The sequence below is a fragment of the Colletes latitarsis genome, unplaced genomic scaffold (assembly GCF_051014445.1).
Source record: "Colletes latitarsis isolate SP2378_abdomen unplaced genomic scaffold, iyColLati1 scaffold0006, whole genome shotgun sequence".
Taxonomy (NCBI): Eukaryota; Metazoa; Arthropoda; class Insecta; order Hymenoptera; family Colletidae; genus Colletes; species Colletes latitarsis.
The window spans coordinates 18769483-18779692 of NW_027488366.1; positions in this window are offsets into that span (position 1 = coordinate 18769483).

Consider the following 10210-nt stretch of genomic DNA (forward strand, 5'->3'; position numbering starts at 1 on the left):
ATGAGTCTGATGAGTGAGAATCCCAGGGCTAACATAGACCTAACATGCGTTATCCTCTAAAATATTGATCCAGACCAGGTTTAATTGAATGTTTCAGCGTCGTACCACACTACTACGTGATCCAAACCAGACAAAACCCAGGATCTGTTCAACAAGTGTGTGAAAAACGCGAAAGTATGAGCCTGATGACGGCAAATCCCAGACATATCCCAGACCTAACTTGCGTTGTCCTCTAAGATATTGATGGAAACCAGGTTTAATTGACTGTTTCAGTGTTGTACCTCATTACTACGTGATGCAATCCAGAAAAAGCCCAGGAGCTAGCCATCAAGTATGAGAAATATGCGAAAGAATGAGCCTGATGAGAGCAAATCCCAGGCCTAACCTAGACCTAACATGAATTATTCTCTAAAATATTGATCGAAACCAGGTTTAATTGACTGTTTCAGTGTGGTCCCACATTACTACGTGATCCAAACCAGAAAAAACCCAGGATCCGTTCAACAAGTATGTGAAGAATGCGAAAGTATGAGTCTGATGAGGTCAAATCCCAGACCATTCCCAGACTTAACTTGCGTTATCCTCTAAAATATTGATCGAAACCAGGTTTAATCGACTGCTTCAGTGTGGTACCACACTACTACGTGATTCAAACCAGAAAAAACCCAGGATCTGTTCAAGGAGTATGTGAAGTGTGCGAAAGTATGAGTCTGATGAGATCAAATCCCAGACCTCACCCAGACCTAACTTGCGTTATCCCCTAAAATATTGATCGAAACCAGGTTTAATCGACTGTTTCAGTGTGGTACCACATTACTACGTGATCCAAACCAGAAAAAACCCAGGATCCGTTCAACAAGTATGTGAAGAATGCGGTAGTATGGGTCTGATGAGTGAAAATCCCAGACCTAACCTAGACCTAACGTGCGTTATCCTCTAAAATATTGATCCAGACCAGGTTTAATTGAATGTTTCAGCGTGGTACCACACTACTACGTGATCCAAACCAGAGAAAACCCAGGATCTGTTCAACAAGTATGTGAAGAATGCGGTAGTATGAGTCTGATGAGATCAAATCCCAGACCTCACCCAGACCTAACTTGCGTTATCCCCTAAAATATTGATCGAAACCAGGTTTAATCGACTGTTTCAGTGTGGTACCACATTACTACGTGATCCAAACCAGAAAAAACCCAGGATCCGTTCAACAAGTATGTGAAGAATGCGGTAGTATGAGTCTGATGAGTGAAAATCCCAGACCTAACCTAGACCTAACGTGCGTTATCCTCTAAAATATTGATCCAGACCAGGTTTAATTGAATGTTTCAGCGTGGTACCACACTACTACGTGATCCAAACCAGAAAAAACCCAGGATCTGTTCAACAAGTGTGTGGAATCGCGAAAGTATGAGCCTGATGACGGTAAATCCCAGACATATCCCAGACCTAACTTACGTTGTCCTCTAAGATATTGATGGAAACCAGGTTTAATTAACTGTTTCAGTGTTGTACTTCATTACTACGTGATGCAATCCAGAAAAAGCCCAGGAGCTAGCCATCAAGTATGAGAAATATGCGAAAGAATGAGCCTGATGAGAGCAAATCCCAGGCCTAACCTAGACCTAACATGAATTATTCTCTAAAATATTGATCGAAACCAGGTTTAATTGACTGTTTCAGTGTGGTCCCACATTACTACGTGATCCAAACCAGAAAAAACCCAGGATCCGTTCAACAAGTATGTGAAGAATGCGGTAGTATGAGTCTGATGAGTGAAAATCCCAGACCTAACCTAGACCTAACATGCGTTATCCTCTAAAATATTGATCCAGACCAGGTTTAATTGAATGTTTCAGCGTCGTACCACACTACTACGTGATCCAAACCAGAAAAAACCCAGGATCTGTTCAACAAGTGTGTGAAAAACGCGAGAGTATGAGCCTGATGACGGCAAATCCCAGACATATCCCAGACCTAACCTGCGTTATCCACTAAAATATTGATCGTAACCAGGTTTAATTGACCGTTTCAGTGTGGTACCACATTACTACGTGACCCAAACCAGAAAAAACCCAGGATCTGTTCAACAAGTATGTGAAAAACGCGAAAGTATGAGCCTGATGAGGGCAAATCCCAGACCTATCCCAGACCTAACTTGCGTTATCCACTAAAATATTGATCGAAACCAGGTTTAATTGACCGTTTCAGTGTGGTACCACATTACTACGTGATCCAAACCAGAAAAAACCCAGGATCCGTTCAACAAGTATGTGAAAAATACGAAAGTATGAGTCCGATCAGTGAAAATCTCAGGCCTTACCTAGACCTAACTTGCGTTGTCGTCTAAAATATTGATTGAAACCAGGTTTCATTGACTGTTTCAGTGTGGTACCACACTACTTCGTGATCCATACCAGAAAAAACCCAGGATCTGTTCGACAAGTATGTGAAGAACGCTAAACTGTGAGCCTGATGAGGGGAAGATGAGGGCAATCTTAGACCTAACCCAGACCTAAGATGCGTTATCCTCTAAAATATTTATCCAGACCAGGTTTCATTGAATGTTTCAGTGTCGTACCACTTTACTACGTGATCCAATCCAGAAATAGCCTAGGATCTAGCCATGAAGTATGAGAAATATGCGAAAGTAAGAGCCTGATGAGGGCAAATCCTAGACCTATCCCAGACCTAACTTGCGTTATCCTCTAAAATATTGATCGAAACCAGGTTTAATTGACGGTTTCAGCGTGGTACCACATTACTACGTGATACAATCCAGAAAGAGCCCAGGATCTAGCCATGAAGTATGAGAAATATGCGAAAGTATGAGCCTGATGAGGGCAAATCCCAGGCCTAACCTAGACCTAACATGCGTTATCCTCCAAAATATTGATCGAAACCTGGTTTAATCGACTGTTTCAGTGTGGTACCACATTACTATGTGATCCAAACCAGAAAATAACCCAGGATCTGTTCAAGGAGTATGTGAAGTGTGCGAAAGTATGAGTCTGATGAGGTCAAATCCCACACCTAAACCAGACCTAACTTGCGTTATCCTCTAGAATATTGATCGAAACCAGGTTTAATCGACTGTTTCAGTGTGGTACCACATTACTATGTGATCCAAACCAGAAAATAACCCAGGTTCTGTTCAAGGAGTATGTGAAGTGTGCGAAAGTATGAGTCTGATGAGGTCAAATCCCAGACCTATCCCAGACCTAACTTGCGTTATCCTCTAAAATATTGATCGAAACCAGGCTTAATCGACTATTTCAGTGCGGTACCACATTACTACGTGATCCAAACCAGAAAACACCCAGGATCAGTTCAACAAGTATGTGAAGAATGCGAAAGTATGAGTCTGATGAGTGAGAATCCCAGACCATTCCCAGACTTAACTTGCGTTATCCTCTAAAATATTGATCGAAACCAGGTTTAATCGACTGTTTCAGTGTGGTACCACATTACTACGTGATCCAAACCAGAAAAATTCCAGGATCTAGCCATCAAGTATGTGAAGAATGCGAAAGTATGAGTCTGATGAGGGCAAATCCCAGACCTATCCCAGACCTAACTTGCGTTATCCACTAAAATAATGATCGAAACCAGGTTTAATTGACCGTTTCAGTGTGGTACCACATTACTACGTGATCCAAACCAGAAAAAACCCAGGATCCGTTCAACAAGTATGTGAAAAATGCGAAAGTATGAGTCCGATCAGTGAAAATCTCAGGCCTTACCTAGACCTAACTTGCGTTGTCGTCCAAAATATTGATTGAAACCAGGTTTCATTGACTGTTTCAGTGTGGTACCACATTACTACGTGATCCAAACCAGAAAAAACCCAGGATCCGTTCAACAAGTATGTGAAGAATGCGAAAGTATGAGTCTGATGAGTGAAAATCCCAGGCCTAACCTAGACCTAACATGCGCTGTCCTCTAAAATGTTGATGGAAACCAGGTTTCATTGACAGTTTCAGTGTGGTACCACAATACTACGTGATCCAAACCAGAAAAAACCCAGGATCAGTTCAACAAGTATGTGAAGAATGCGAAAGTATGAGTCTGATGAGTGTAATTCCCAGGGCTAACCTAGCCCTAACATGCGTTGTCCTCTAAAATATTGATGGAAACCAGGTTTCATTGACTGTTTCAGTGTGGTACTACATTACTACGTGATGCAATCCAGAAAAAGCCCAGGATCTAGCCATCAAGTATGAGAAATATGCGAAAGAATGAGCCTGATGAGAGCAAATCCCAGACCTAACATAGACCTAACATGAATTATTCTCTAAAATATTGATCGAAACCAGGTTTAATTGACTGTTTCAGTGTGGTCCCACATTACTACGTGATCCAAACCAGAAATAACCCAGGATCCGTTCAACAAGTATGTGAAGAATGCGAAAGTATGAGCCTGATGAGTGAAAATCCCAGGCCTAACCTAGACCTAACATGCGCTGTCCTCTAAAATATTGATGGAAACCAGGTTTCATTGACAGTTTCAGTGTGGTACCACAATACTACGTGATCCAAACCAGAAAAAACCCAGGGTCTCTTCAACAAGTATGTGAAAAACGCGAAAGTATGAGCCTGATGAGGGCAAACCCCAGACATATCCCAGACCAAACTTGCGTTGTCCTCTAAGATATTTATGGAAACCAGGTTTAATTGACTGCTTCAGTATTGTACTTCATTACTACGTGATGCAATCCAGAAAAAGCCCAGGATCTAGCCATCAAGTATGAGAAGTATGCGAAAGTATGAGCCTGATGAGGGCAAATCCCAGGCCTAACCTAGCCCTAACATGCGTTATCCTCCAAAATATTGATCGAAACCTGGTTTAATCGACTGTTTCAGTGTGGTACCACATTACTATGTGATCCAAACCAGAAAATAACCCAGGATCTGTTCAAGGAGTATGTGAAGTGTGCGAAAGTATGAGTCTGATGAGGTCAAATCCCAGACCTATCCCAGACCTAACTTGCGTTATCCTCTAAAATATTGATCGAAACCAGGTTTAATCGACTGTTTCAGTGTGGTACCACATTACTATGTGATCCAAACCAGAAAATAACCCAGGTTCTGTTCAAGGAGTATGTGAAGTGTGCGAAAGTATGAGTCTGATGAGGTCAAATCCCAGACCTATGCCAGACCTAACTTGCGTTAGCCTCTAAAATATTGATCGGAACCAGGTTTAATCGACTATTTCAGTGCGGTACCACATTACTACGTGATCCAAACCAGAAAAAACCCAGGATCAGTTCAACAAGATTGTGAAGAATGCGAAAGTATGAGTCTGATGAGTGAGAATCCCAGGGCTAACATAGACCTAACATGCGTTATCCTCTAAAATATTGATCGAAACCAGGTTTAATCGACTGTTTCAGTGTGGTACCACATTACTATGTGATCCAAACCAGAAAAAACCCAGGATCTGTTCAACAAGTATGTGAAAAACGCTAAACTGTGAGCCTGATGAGGGCATATCTTAGACCTAACCTAGACCTAAGATGCGTTATCCTCTAAAATATTTATCAAGACCAGGTTTAATTGAATGTTTCAGTGTGGTACCACATTACTACGTGATGCAAACTAGAAAAAACCCAGGATCCGTTCAACAAGTATGTGAAGAATGCGAAAGTATGAGTCTGATCAGTGAAAATCTCAGGCCTTACCTAGACCTAACTTGCGTTGTCCTCTAAAATATTGATGGAAACCAGGTTTCATTGACTGTTTCAGTGTGGTACTACATTACTACGTGATGCAATCCAGAAAAAGCCCAGGATCTAGCCATCAAGTATGAGAAATATGCGAATGAATGAGCCTGATGAGAGCAAATCCCAAACCTAACCTAGACCTAACATGCGTTATCCTCTAAAATATTGAGCGAAACCAGGTTTAATGGACTGTTTCAGTGTGGTACCACACTACTTCGTGATCCAAACCAGAAAAAACCCAGTATCTGTTCAACAAGTATGTGAAAAACGCTAAACTGTGAGCCTGATGAGGGCATATCTTAGAGCTAACCCAGACCTAAGACGCGTTAACCTCTAAAATATTTATCCAGACCAGGTTTCATTGAATGTTTCAGTGTGGTACCACTTTACTACGTAATCCAATCCAGAAATAGCCCAGGATCTAGCCATGAAGTATGAGAAATATGCGAAAGTAAGAGCCTGATGAGGGCAAATCCTAGACCTATCCCAGACCTAACTTGCGTTATCCTCTAAAATATTTATCAAGACCAGGTTTAATTGAATGTTTCGGTGTGGTACCACACTACTTCGTGATCCAAACCAGAAAAAACCCAGGATCCGTTCAACAAGTATGTGAAGAATGCGAAAGTATGAGTCTGATGAGTGAAAATCCCAGGCCTAACCTAGACCTAACATGCGCTGTCCTCTAAAATATTGATGGAAACCAGGTTTCATTGACAGTTTCAGTGTGGTACCACAATTCTACGTGATCCAAACCAGAAAAAACCCAGGATCAGTTCAACAAGTATGTGAAGAATGCAATAGTATGAGTCTGATGAGTGAAAATCCCAGGCCTAACCTAGACCTAACATGCGTTATCCTCTAAAATATTGATCGAAACCTGGTTTAATCGACTGTTTCAGTGTGGTACCACATTACTATGTGATCCAAACCAGAAAATAACCCAGGATCTGTTCAAGGAGTATGTGAAGTGTGCGAAAGTATGAGTCTGATGAGATCAAATCCCAGACCTCACCCAGACCTAACTTGCGTTATCCCCTAAAATATTGATCGAAACCAGGTTTAATCGACTGTTTCAGTGTGGTACCACATTACTACGTGATCCAAACCAGAAAAAACCCAGGATCCGTTCAACAAGTATGTGAAGAATGCGGTAGTATGAGTCTGATGAGTGAAAATCCCAGACCTAACCTAGACCTAACATGCGTTGTCCTCTAAAATATTGATCCAGACCAGGTTTAATTGAATGTTTCAGCGTCGTACCACACTACTACGTGATCCAAACCAGAAAAAACCCAGGATCTGTTCAACAAGTGTGTGAAAAACGCGAAAGTATGAGCCTGATGTCGGCAAATCCCAGACATATCCCAGACCTAACTTGCGTTGTCCTCTAAGATATTGATGGAAACCAGGTTTAATTGACTGTTTCAGTGTTGTACTTCATTACTACGTGATGCAATCCAGAAGAAGCCCAGGAGCTAGCCATCAAGTATGAGAAATATGCGAAAGAATGAGCCTGATGAGAGCAAATCCCAGGCCTAACCTAGACCTAACATGAATTATTCTCTAAAATATTGATCGAAACCAGGTTTAATTGACTGTTTCAGTGTGGTCCCACATTACTACGTGATCCAAACCAGAAAAAACCCAGGATCCGTTCAACAAGTATGTGAAGAATGCGAAAGTATGAGTCTGATGAGGTCAAATCCCAGACCATTCCCAGACTTAACTTGCGTTATCCTCTAAAATATTGATCGAAACCAGGTTTAATCGACTGTTTCAGTGTGGTACCACATTACTACGTGATCCAAACCAGAAAAATTCAGGGATCTAGCCATCAAGTATGTGAAGAATGCGAAAGTATGAGTCTGATGAGTGAAAATCCCAGGCCTAACCTAGACCTAACATGCGTTATCCTCTAAAATATTGATCCAAACCAGGTTTAATGGACTGTTTCATCGTGGTACCACACTACTACGTGATTCAAACCAGAAAAAACCCAGGATCTGTTCAACAAGTATGTGAAAAACGCGAAAGTATGAGCCTGATGAGGGCAAATCCCAGACATATCCCAGACCTAACTTGCGTTGTCCTCTAAGATATTGATCGAAACCAGGTTTAATCGACTGTTTCAGTGTGGTACCACATTACTATGTGATCCAAACCAGAAAATAACCAAGGATCTGTTCAAGGAGTATGTGAAGTGTGCGAAAGTATGAGTCTGATGAGGTCAAATCTCTGTCCTATCCCAGACCTAACTTGCGTTATCCTCTAAAATATTGATCGAAACCAGGTTTAATCGACTGTTTCAGTGCGGTACCACATTACTACGTGATCCAAACCAGAAAAAACCCAGGATCAGTTCAACAAGTATGTGAAGAATGCGAAAGTATGAGTCTGATGAGTGTAATTCCCAGGGCTAACCTTGACATAACATGCGTTATCCTCTAAAATATTGATCGAAACCAGGTTTAATCGACTGTTTCAGTGTGGTATCACACTACTACGTGACCCAAACCAGAAAAAACCCAGGATCTGCTCAACAAGTATGTGAAAAACGCGAAAGTATGAGCCTGATGAGGGCAAATCCCAGACCTATCCCAGACCTAACTTGCGTTATCCACTAAAATATTGATCGTAACCAGGTTTAATTGACCGTTTCAGTGTGGTACCACATAACTACGTGATCCAAACCAGAAAAAACCCAGGATCCGTTCAACAAGTATGTGAAAAATGCGAAAGTATGAGTCCGAACAGTGAAAATCTCAGGCCTTACCTAGACCTAACTTGCGTTGTCGTCTAAAATATTGATTGAAACCAGGTTTCATTGACTGTTTCAGTGTGGTACCACATTACTACGTGATCCAAACCAGAAAAAACCCAGGATCCGTTCAACAAGTATGTGAAGAATGCGAAAGTATGAGTCTGATGAGTGAAAATCCCAGGCCTAACCTAGACCTAACATGCGCTGTCCTCTAAAATATTGATGGAAACCAGGTTTCATTGACAGTTTCAGTGTGGTACCACAATACTACGTGATCCAAACCAGAAAAAACCCAGGATCAGTTCAACAAGTATGTGAAGAATGCGAAAGTATGAGTCTGATGAGTGTAATTCCCAGGGCTAACCTAGCCCTAACATGCGTTGTCCTCTAAAATATTGATGGAAACCAGGTTTCATTGACTGTTTCAGTGTGGTACTACATTACTACGTGATGCAATCCAGAAAAATCCCAGGATCTAGCCATCAAGTATGAGAAATATGCGAAAGAATGAGCCTGATGAGAGCAAATCCCAGACCTAACATAGACCTAACATGAATTATTCTCTAAAATATTGATCGAAACCAGGTTTAATGGACTGTTTCAGTGTGGTCCCACATTACTACGTGATCCACACCAGAAATAACCCAGGATCCGTTCAACAAGTATGTGAAGAATGCGAAAGTATGAGTCTGATGAGTGAAAATCCCACGCCTAACCTAGACCTAACATGCGTTATCCTCTAAAATATTGATCCAAACCAGGTTTAATGGACTGTTTCAGCGTGGTACCACACTACTACGTGATCCAAACCAGAAAAAACCCAGGGTCTCTTCAACAAGTATGTGAAAAACGCGAAAGTATGAGCCTGATGAGGGCAAATCCCAGACATATCCCAGACCTAACTTGCGTTGTCCTCTAAGATATTGATGGAGACCAGGTTTAATTGACTGTTTCAGTGTTGTACTTCGTTACTACGTGATGCAATCCAGAAAAAGCCCAGGATCTAGCCATCAAGTATGTGAAGAATGCGAAAGTATGAGTCTGATGAGTGAAAATCCCAGGCCTAACCTAGACCTAACATGCGTTATCCTCTAAAATATTGATCCAAACCAGGTTTACTGGACTGTTTCAGCGTGGTACCACACTACTACGTGATGCAAACCAGAAAAAACCCAGGATCTGTTCAACAAGTATGTGAAGAATGCGAAAGTATGAGTCTGATGAGGTCAAATCCCAGACCATTCCCTGACTTAACTTGCGTTGTCCTCTAAGATATTGATCGAAACCAGGTTTAATCGACTGTTTCAGTGTGGTACCACATTACTATGTGATCCAAACCAGAAAATAACCAAGGATCTGTTCAAGGAGTATGTGAAGTGTGCGAAAGTATGAGTCTGATGAGGTCAAATCCCTGTCCTATCCCAGACCTAACTTGCGTTATCCTCTAAAATATTGATCGAAACCAGGTTTAATCGACTGTTTCAGTGCGGTACCACATTACTACGTGATGCAAACCAGAAAAAACCCAGGATCAGTTCAACAAGTATGTGAAGAATGCGGAAGTATGAGTCTGATGAGTGTAATTCCCAGGGCTAACCTTGACATAACATGCGTTATCCTCTAAAATATTGATCGAAACCAGGTTTAATCGACTGTTTCAGTGTGGTATCACACTACTACGTGACCCAAACCAGAAAAAACCCAGGATCTGTTCAACAAGTATGTG